Source organism: Danio rerio, chromosome 9 (assembly GCF_049306965.1).
Source record: "Danio rerio strain Tuebingen ecotype United States chromosome 9, GRCz12tu, whole genome shotgun sequence".
In the NCBI taxonomy this organism is placed as follows: domain Eukaryota; kingdom Metazoa; phylum Chordata; class Actinopteri; order Cypriniformes; family Danionidae; genus Danio; species Danio rerio.
In genome coordinates, this window is record NC_133184.1 from 42,143,331 (window position 1) to 42,154,660 (window position 11,330).

Consider the following 11,330-nt stretch of genomic DNA (forward strand, 5'->3'; position numbering starts at 1 on the left):
AATCAAATATTTTAGATAGCTGTACAATAAGGTGCAATGATATATAACAAACATCCCCTTCCTAAGTCACTACAGGACCAACATCTGAATTGTGCACACACATGCAGAAAAAGGCTTACCAAAACAAAGTTACTATGCATTTACTATGTTTGTTTTTTTTTTAAGTCTGATTTTCATCTTGAGTCCCCTTTAAACTGTTGATGACGAATAGTCCTACAGCAGTTGACCATGATGTGAATAATGATCATCTGCATACAGATGTCCTCTTGGTTTGAGCTGTAGAGAGCGTGTGCCGTGAGCGAGAGGGAAACCAGCGTGTTTATACAGCGTGACAGATGACGGGACCTCCTGAGGATGGGGTTATCAGAACAGCCCACACGAGAAAAGAGGATCATGGCAGCGACTGCGAGAGCATTAGCCGAGTGTAATCCCCCTGTGTGATGGGAGCTCTCAGCCTGGCAACATGCTGAAGTGCCTGACAAACTCATCCCTGGTGGGAGACGGTGACTCTTCTTCTGCTTCGCACTGGTCACTCAACATGAATGTGTGCTGTGCTTTATATCAAACAGGTTTGGCTCTGTAATGGTTTTGCTTATGACAGACTGAGTGCATGTTGTCATTGTCATATTTGGGTTGCTTACTAGGGGCATGTTTGTATGTAATGCTACTGTGGAATTTTGTAATTTCATACAAACTATTGCAGAAAGTGTAATTTAATTTAATGTAATTAACTAAATTTATTTTTTTTCAAGGACTACGTCAAGTGTTTGGACACAATTGACTGAAAAAGTTCTAAAACTAGTGTGCTTAAATTTATGTTAGGTTATAAGCTTGGGCAGGAAAAAATGATATTTTACATTATAATATATCTTGGAAAAAATTCTGGGTCCAAATGCAAACGCAAAAAGTAAACAAAAAAATAGTACTACAATATGCACTCAGTGTGCTGTAATACTATTGAAAAATGTGACTGTAATCCATCTCAAATGGTCAGACAGTGATTCATAAAACAAATATTTGTGTCTGGGATACAGCAAGTTCAGATACTGTAAAGACCATGTTGCAAGAGGTCTTCTCTTTAATGTGAACAGTTTTATTTAATTATTTATAATAATTTTTTTTCAAATTAAAATGAGTACAAGCTTTGTCCTAACAGTATTCAATATGTAACATAAGTGGATATTTATTATACATATAATATAATATATATAAACAGTGCTTCCCACACAGACTTTACTTGGGCAGGTCGTCCAGGTATATTAACGGCCACCCAAGTATATTTAGTGACATACAATTTTTTTTTTCTTTTGCTATTATTTTCATCCTTTTACACTATTTTGTGTCCGCCTAATGTAACCAAACAGCCGCGATCGAGTAAGTAGTGGAAAATTCTCTCTTATGTACCTGTTTGGTTCTGTGTGCACGAGACCTGTTAACACTCCCACAGACAGTCTCATGTGCTCTGTGGTACACAGAGAGACGCTCCTTTTTGGCACTTTTGGCAAAAAATGTGTCTGACGGGTTTCTAAATCTCCTAATGGCTCGTTTTCACTGAGTGATACAGTATGGTACAGTACGGTACGGGTCACCTTTATCAGGCTTGCGTTTCCACTGCTAAAACGATACCGATGGAACTCTTTTGGTGGGCGTTGTGTACGTCAGAAAGTTTCAGTCAACATTATTATTGCTCGAGTAAATGTCTACAGTAAAGCTGTACAGGTCGTTCACATATCATATGAAAAGCACTTCTCACAAAACAAAGGCTTCATACACATAAATACTTCTGTATAAATGTTCATTACTAACTATTCTATGAACATGCTTTGATTATAACTGCAGATCAATGACAGTGCGAAATAGCCTACTGTAACATGAGTTATAAAATAAATAAATTAATGCAATACGGTATGGCATAAAAGCTTATCGAACCAGACCGGACCGTACCGTACTGTACCACTCAGTGGAAACGGGCCATAAATGTTCGGGATTTAACTTTTGCTTTTTAAAGCTATGATTAATCATATGTGTTTTTGCATTATCTTTTTACTTAAGCCTATTTCGATTGGCTTTGCAGCTGACTGCGCACAAACAGTCGCGAGAATGAGAGAAACATTCAATAATTCATTATTGAATCTTAACGACTCAGAAAACTTTACTATATACTTAGAGAGGATGAAATGACTGGTCTAAACTGGCTGCAAAATAGCCCATATGTACACCAATAGATAACCAATGCATGTGCATTATTTACATGTTTTAATCTTGCAATTATTAAAATTTTTTTAGAGATGTCTGTTTTATTTTCTTGTCTGTCATTTTTCATTTACTGTATATTTTATTAATTTGATTAGGCTGTATTACATAGGGTATTTTATATACATATCTAAAATGCTTTGGCATTCAAGTTTGTTTTGAACTTGAAAGAGAGAGAGAAGCAGATTTGACCTGTCAGTGGTTGCACATGATGCCTGAATAGCATAAAAGTAAGAGAAATTAGATTTCTTTTTTATTTAACAGTCTTTTGTCACTTTTACTAATTGAAAAGAAACAGTGTATAACAGTGTCATAATAAAATTATTGTTAAAAATTTAATTATGTCTTGTTTGTTGCATATAGTTAATTAATTATGTGATGAGAGCAAATTATGTTTTTTAAACCATCTACCACTGCAAGAATATATATATCAACAAGGAAACAAGGAAAATGTTTTAAGCATAAAAGCAAAGTGTAGTAGTAATTTAATTAGTTTCATTATAATTTTGCTAGATTTAGAAATATTTGTTTACATTTGTAGTAATTAATATTATTAAATTAACTGTAATCGCAACATGTTATATTTTATACTGTATAATAACATTTTGGATTACAGTTTATTTTAAGGTGTCCTTTTTACAGTGTAACTATTCATTTAACTACTGAAACAGACATATCATTATTTAATTAACGTTTAGTTGGATGTAAGTAGTTATGTATAATTGATTGTAATTACAATGATAAGTACAATTACCAAATTGTGTATTATACTCATTTTTTAATATACAGTGCATTTATATATATTGTAATACTTTGTTACATTTCTTTCATTTTTTACGTAATACAGTAAGTCGTCACATGATAACTTATTACAATAAAAGATTATTAGTTTACATTGTAGTTATAAAATCAATTTTATAAGTTTAAAACTCCTATAAATCAACTGGAAAATTTTGAGGGAGCTCTAGCTGCAAATTAGTCTTTTGGCGCACTCTATCCTTTAACTAAAGCCTTTTGTGAATATTTGACAGCTTTTCAGCTCCATGCAGTGCTAATATGTACCATTAAGACAGACTTATTCATAATACAAATTTCCTGTACAGTTACTACAATCATGATTTAAAACACGCCGGTTAAGTCATCAGAGAATGACTACCATACTGAATAATACAGCCATCTCCCACAGGCAAAGTCAAGGAGTTCAGAAGTGGGCCGTAAGCACTCTAATGATCAGCAGAGAGCCTCGTATCTGATCGCTAACCTGGTCATTTAGCCTTGCAATCCAGACTAAGTAGCCCACAAATGGCCTATTCTCTTTCAGACGCAATGCCAAGTCAGAGCACTCCCTATTTCACAAATGTCACAGCCAAGATAAAAGCACATTTTTGTCGGAATTTCTTTTACGCATGTTTGAAATATGAGAGGCAACCTCGTAACGGACAAGCTCCTGTCGTTATACATCTTTCAAATGGTTCCGGCTGCTGGGCCATTTGTCTCCACGAGTGCTCGACGGCTCATCCATTTTAGTTTTTATTTCCTCGTTTCACTGCCGCAGCCAGTACTACTGCATTCAAAAGGGCATCACGACCATTTCTGGCGTCTAGATGTGCACCCTTGATTAAAGAAAGAAAGAGATATAGACACCCTTTGGGGAATCTGTAGTAGTTTTGCTGTAGGAAAGGATTCTGATCAATTTTGTTTCTGCATGGCTAATTTGAAAACTTCCCCCATTGCCAGAGGCTTGTATCTCTCAAGAAATTTCCACATGTTAAGTTCACCGCAAAAACTGCCAGCAATCATTGCCAGAACTTCATTGTAAAAATGATGGTGGTGATTTTTAAAGCATTACAGGACAGCAGTTCAGGGATTGAACTGGATTGTATTCCAGTTCCTAAATGAACATTTTATTGACTACGTTTACATGCACATCAGTAATCAGATTATTTGCCTGAATAAGTCAATAATATGATTAAGGTGTTTACATGAGTTGCTTTTTGAATGTTCCTTTCATGATCCTGTTTTATTTGTTATAGCACATAATTCGATTAATCTCATTGTGTCACCACGCTATCCACATTTCTTCCAGAGTTTCATGTAATTTCAGATGTTTTATTTTTAATTTGTCGTCTTTAACTGCAGTTTGGCACTTTGACTTTCATTCCAGAACATTTTTGCATACCCGTGATAAACGAGATATTGGATGAGAGTATGAACTGCTGGGAGAGTGTTGCTTTAATGAAATTTGATACTGTTTGCTGTATGGGAAAACAAAAGTCTGCATTTCACGATGCAGGTGACTGTGGTCCTTTGGTAGGTGGAGAGAATAGCGTCAAACAGCCGTGTGTGTATAAATCACCTTCTCGCAAAATGCGGCAGAAATCCTACACTACAATAATAATGTGTTTTTGATTCTTGAAAATTTGATTGCAGTGTTTACATGTCTGTACTGCACGTCAATAACGCAACTAAAATCAGCATACTCCACATGTCCTAATTCCATTTATGTTTAGTTTGATTATGACTTTAGTCTAATTAAGGTCATCAAAAAAATGTTGTTTACAGGGTAGACTCTTGATCAGAGTATTGTGTTAATCATAATAAAATCGGATCATTGGTGTCCATGTACTCGTACCTTACTGATTCAATAATATTATTTAATTATGCCACCAACCGCAAAGTTGTACTTGCTAATAACTATTGAACTGTAAGGTCTACAGACTTGTTTTCCTTTGATTCCTTGGCTCAAAAAATTATAAAAAATACATTTACACTCTAAAATCGAGAAGTGCAATTATTTAATTTAAATGAGGTCTTTTTACTTCATTTACTACATTTTTTAACCTGTTAGCCAGTACTCAATTTTGGGGATTTCATTGAACTTAATAGAAACAGCAATGTAAAAAAAAAAAAGTCGACTCAACTTAAAATGAAGGCAAACTAGCTTCAGGACATTTGAGTTTACTTAACTTAAATTGAATCAAGTGCGTCACTTGGGTTAAAAATTGTATCTGCTCAAATATTACCTTACCTTAAAGTTACCTTAAACATTTGATTTGAGTCAACTTTTTATTTTACATTGAAGTCATGTGACATAAGTTTTATTAAATTAGACTGAACTAAAAACCCTGCATATGTATTGTTTCCAGCATGCTTAGTGTCAGACTGAAAATATAAAAGTTTTCATGTAAAGTGTTTAGTGTTATTGTGTATTTTTTTGAACATGGTTAACATAGGAAAATTGCATTTAAACTTTAATGTTGCGTTATGTTGAGATTTATAAAGGTTTCTGTAAAAATAAAACCGTAAAACTCTCCTAACTCAGATTACAGATCTAGTTAGGTCAACAAAACTTTAATACTCTAATTAAATGACACTTGATTTAAGTAAGAAACATTTGTAATATATTAGTAAAAAATAAATGCTTAATATCTCATTTATATTCGCAGTGAATAATTGAAGATGCTTTTATCCAAAGCGAGAAAGTTGCAGTATGTGAAGAATTCAGATGCATACTTCTAATATTATATTTTTTTCTCAGCCTCTTTTGTTGATGTTGCTATTTTATGTTGGAGGTAATTAAAAATAACATATTCATTGTCATGAAATAAAACTACTGAGCCTACAACATTAGCCTGAGAAAAACTTGCACTTGAGTACATACTGCAGCCAGGACAAAATTTCACAGATAAATGCTGGTGCAGATGTTAAGATAGTCATGTTTGTGTGAAGTGTGGATTGTGGGTGTTAAAAAATATCTGTGGGACTCTAGATGAATATTATTCTATATAAAAATATACAGAAAGGGCAAGTAAAATGGTATTTTACATAGCAACTATAATTACCACAACAGACAATTCAATTACTTTTGACCTTATTCTTGACATACAAATGGACACAGCCATTGGAATCTTTTTGTCTGAAGACTTCCGTTCTCGTTCACTTCCACTGATTTTTAGATGTAAAAAATGGCTCTTTATGCTGTTTGATGTTGCAAACTGATATTTTCTTGTTAGAATTTAGTTCAATTCAAATTCAATAATTGCAATTTTGGCATGACAAATGTTACAAATGTAATGCAAAAGAATTTTTAAGTTTTCATAAAAAGTAAAATACATATGTAATAGAAATCACAGTAATCACAGTAAATATTAGTAGTAATAAAAAAAATTCAAAAATTAAATTTTATATAATAATTAAAATATTAGTAGTATATCTTTATTAAATATATCAAAATGTTATTCAATATATCATAATATTATTTAATGTATCATATTATTTAAAATAAATTGTACGTTTAACAATCAACATTTTGAGATATAACAGTACTAAAAATGATAATAATCAGTATATTTAAAATGATTCAATTATAATAATCTAGATGTGTATTATTATAATAAAATGATTGTGATTATATTATTCTACTTACGTCTAATAATGAAACACTTGTATGTTATTATTCCTAATCATTTCCCCTTGGAAACTCAATCGGAAGTTCTAAAACAATCCTAAAAACGAGCGCACTTCTGTATTAAATATATATATATATATATATATATATATATATATATATATATATATATATATATATATATATATGTATGTATGTATATATTCATTCATTCATTCATTTTCTTGTCAGCTAAGTCCCTTTATTAATCCGGGGTCGCCACAGCGGAATGAACCACCAACTTATCCAGCAAGTTTTTATATATATATATATAAATATACATACATATATATATATATATATATATATATATATATATATATATATATATATATATATATATATATATATATATATATATATATATTATATACATACACGAGGAAGGCTCTAAAGCTTAAAAGCTTAATCGCATCACTTCTTATTTATATATATATACACACACAATTTTATATATATATGTATATATATATATATATGTATGTGTGTATGTATAAATAAATATATATATATATATATATATATATATATATATATATATATATATATATATATATATATATATATATATATATATATGTATGTGTGTATGTATAAATATATATATATATAAATATCCCAGTATACATATATATATATATATATGTGTGTGTGTGTGTGTGTGTGTATGTATGTGTGTGTGTATATATATATATGTATGTATATATATATATATATATATATATATATATATATATATATATATATATATATATATATATATATATATATATATATATATATATATATATATATAAACAATGATCAAATATGACAAGTACACACTTACCCAACGATATATACAATAATTTGTCAATATTAGATCAGGTTAAGTATAGGATATAATCGTTTAAAAACATGTGTCAGTTAACAGGTTCAAATATGAATCATAACATTCTTCATTCTTTGTACTTTTACCTAGAAATGAAGTTTTTACTGTATACATTTTAACATTCTTCTTCAGTTTGTATTACTAACATTTTTTTTCTACCCTGCAGACAGAAGCAGGTACAGGACCCAAGGCCAAACCTTTTTATTGATGATCGTAACCCAAACAATCTTCTCAGCCTGCGTGCAACGTGTGGAGCATGGCAATCACCAACTACACATTACATACAGAAGTTGAATTCTTTATGGCTCTGAATACATTACCTCTGTGCTAATAACATCATTAGAATAGCTGGAGTACTGCCACCTTGTTATTCAGCTCACAGAATGGATGAAAAATAGACAGTTCAGACAAGAGCATTTTATACTCGTAAGCTCCACATGGCTCCCCTGCTTTGTACTATATTTGCAACCTTGGCCAGTGTTTCTTGTAAATCAATAAAGTGATGCGATTAAGCTTTAGAGCAGTAAATGACTGTGGAGGCCAAAAGCGCAGTTTCAGCCTTCCTCGTGTGCGCTCTTTAAGTGTTTTGTTCTTGTGTGACAGGTACCGCAACCCACTGAACATCAGCCTAAACAGATTAAAGTACGTCCATAAATTATAAAGAAGACAGAACATCTAAAAGTGCTTCAGTGCTTTCCTGCATAAAGCCATGCACCTCTATAACGGCATTCCCAATGGATGACACATCAAGAGCCTCGGCTGAAGATGCCAGCTCAGTTATAATTCAGCCTGGCTCTTTACTTACGAGCTGCAGCTAAAAATTCAAAACATGTGCCATGAAGAAATTCGACTTTTCATGTTGCCTGAATGACAAAACACACAAAGCAAACCCAGGACAGAAACGAAAAATGGAGGAAAGAATGCAATTGAAAAGAATAGGAGGTGTAGGACGACATAGGAAATTTCAAGGTTGGACGTTGTGTATGATTTTTATATACTACAAGGCTGGTATAGGTATAGTTCACCCCAAAATGTAAATGTTCCCATTTACTCAGCTAATCTATTTGAGTTTCTTGCTTCTGTTGTAAACAAATGAAAATATTTTGAAGAGTTAAGAGAAGGGGGAAGCCATTGAGTTTCTTAGTAAATTTTATTCCTAATATAGTTTTCAATGTCTGCTGGTTTCCAACTGTAACATCCAGGGGTTGTAGGTTAAACTTAAGTACTGGACAGAGTAGATATGTTTTACTGCTAAAATGACTTTGAGTCCTGGCTCCAAAAAGTCTGCAAGTGAAGTCACTCAGTGACATCTTATTTACCAAGATGCTGGTCAGAGCCAATCCCAGTCTTCAAAGACAAACCAGAGGAAAACCACCCTCTTCATCTTGGGACAACCTCTACAAGCATTCACACAAATATTGAGATGGACTCATAGAAATCTTGAAATTCAGTCCCAAGTGCATGTAATGTGTAACCTATGTATTTTTCTATGCTTTAATTCTCTCTTAATTCTTGACACTAGACAAACTTAGAATTCATGAATTATGTTTTATGTATTTATAAAAGTGTCATCTTTGGTATCACTCTTCTCCATAAATAATTATACAGCTCATGATCTAGGAAATAGGATGATAAGTTGTATGCTTAGTAATTTCAAACTGTGAGTTAATGTTTTGTCTGTCTGTTTTGGGATGGTACAGACCAGCAAAGAGGAGAGAAAGTATTCAACCCGACTTTTCCTTTCATGCCATTGGTCAGTCAGGAGAGACTAGGAGTGACCTGACCAATACATTTAAATACCTGCTACACCTCCAAATCTTCGCAGAACCCTGTCTTTGTACTGCGTGACTCACCTTAGTCCACGTTTTGTATTTTCCAGCAAATTATAAGAATTGTCGCAAACGACAAATTACTTCTTAAAAGACTTCTTCTTTTAAGCATCAGAGAAAAATCACAGAAAGAGAGAGAGACCCAGAAAAACATGTATTAGTCATGTGTTTATGTTGCTCCCTTTTAAGGTGTTTACATATTTTTTGGTTCTTAATAGTTGTATGGGACTGATTTAGATTTGCCATTCTTTTATTTAAACTTTATTTTCCTTGCTTTTTTATGGTTTTGTTGTTATGTTTCATATGTTTGTTCGTTATATGTTAGACTTGTCAATAAATCACTTTATAACCACGTTTGATCGTCTTAGTTTTGCCTCAAAGAAATGGTCGCTTTAACAGGAAAAGATCCTTGCTACCAGCTTATTAAAGTTTAATAAAACTGCTAAAATTGTTATATTTCGCAAGAAGTAGGCTATAAATCCCTTTCTTTATAAATAAACAATTTAAAGTCTGCTCAGACGAGTGGGTGAAGTCATTGTTATATTTATTAACATAAATTAAGTACAAGTTAAGTCTGAAAATTGAGAATTAGTAATAACTTGTTATTACTAATTATTAATTTTCATAAATTGAGCTAATTTCGCTACACACCATTCTTTAGAATATTCTGTGTTCAACAAATGAAAGAAATTCATAACTGTTTAGAGAATTTTTGGATGAATTATTGATTTTGACTTGATTTTGGCTGATGAAAATTCTAATCTGACTTATTTTCATGTAAAAGGCCCTGGTATACTACAAATGAAACCCAAGAATGAACTGAAACTGTGTGACTTCAAACTCAATGGGGGCCAAAACAACCTTTGTTTTTGAGTTTGGTTCACCAGTTCAAAACAGCTCACCAAAGCAACTTTTCAGGATTGGCTCCTAAACATCTCTTAGCTATATTGGTCTGTGACAATTACCATATTGGCGGGTGCGTTTTGGAGCTTCACCTTCTTTGTGTGATTGACTTGTAAAACAAAACATTTGACAGAAGAACAATACCCAAAACAACAATTCCAAAGTAGCAACATGAACAAATCGGAGGGTCAAGTAGAAGAGATGGTAAAGATGTATCCGCACCTGTATGATCGCTCGTGAAGAGATTATAAAAACTCTGAGGGGTCACACACCACTCAAGAAGCGCCACCGCAATGAGTAAAGTCTTTCAAAGTTTTAAATATTGTTCTATTTGCAGTTTGCTTTTGAAAATTCTTACTTTCACTCAGCCTTTTTAAATTTCATTTTGCCAAACAAAGAACAAAAAATAAATAAAAAAATAGTTTGGAGTTTGAAGGGTCTTCATGAATTGCACATGCAAAAAACATATATACATGCAAAAAAGTCATATACACCAAGGATGGTTTGAGGGTGAGTAAATTACAGAATAATTTTCATTTTTTTGGGTGAACAATGTCTTTAATACCACCACAGTACAGCCTAAAACAATGAAAGACTCAAAACAAAGTGCTATTAATGAAACTAGTCTCGCACACAGGAACTGTTTGTAGATAAAAGCCAAAAGTGTCTTGAAAGTCTTGAAAGTGGTTAGCGCTGTGGCCTCACAGCAAGAAGGTTGATTCGAGTCCCAGCTAGGCTAGTTCACATTTCTGTGTGGAGTTTGCATGTTCTCCCCGTGTTTGTGTGGGTTTCCTCAGAGTGCTCTGGTTTTCCCCCACAGTTCAAGACATGCGGTATAGTTGAATTGCATGAACTAAATTGGCCGTACTGTATATGTGTGTGTGTGTGTGTGTGTGTGTGTGAATGGGAGAGTGTATGGGTGTTTCCCTATACTGGGTTGCGGCCGGAAGGGCATCTGCTGTGTAAAACATATGCTGGAATAGTTGGGGGTTCATTCCACTGTGGTGAATGCTGATAAATAAGAGAC

The 11,330-nt window shown here is 32.9% G+C and overlaps 1 long non-coding RNA gene across 1 annotated transcript; it reads left to right on the top strand.

The window, feature by feature from the left end:
* The first annotated feature begins 217 nt into the window (after positions 1-217).
* Positions 218-9,753, top strand: LOC141376033 (uncharacterized). Its single transcript, XR_012385065.1, has 2 exons — positions 218-569; positions 7,738-9,753. It is a non-coding gene; the product is annotated as an uncharacterized lncRNA (long non-coding RNA).
* The last annotated feature ends 1,577 nt before the right edge of the window (positions 9,754-11,330 follow it).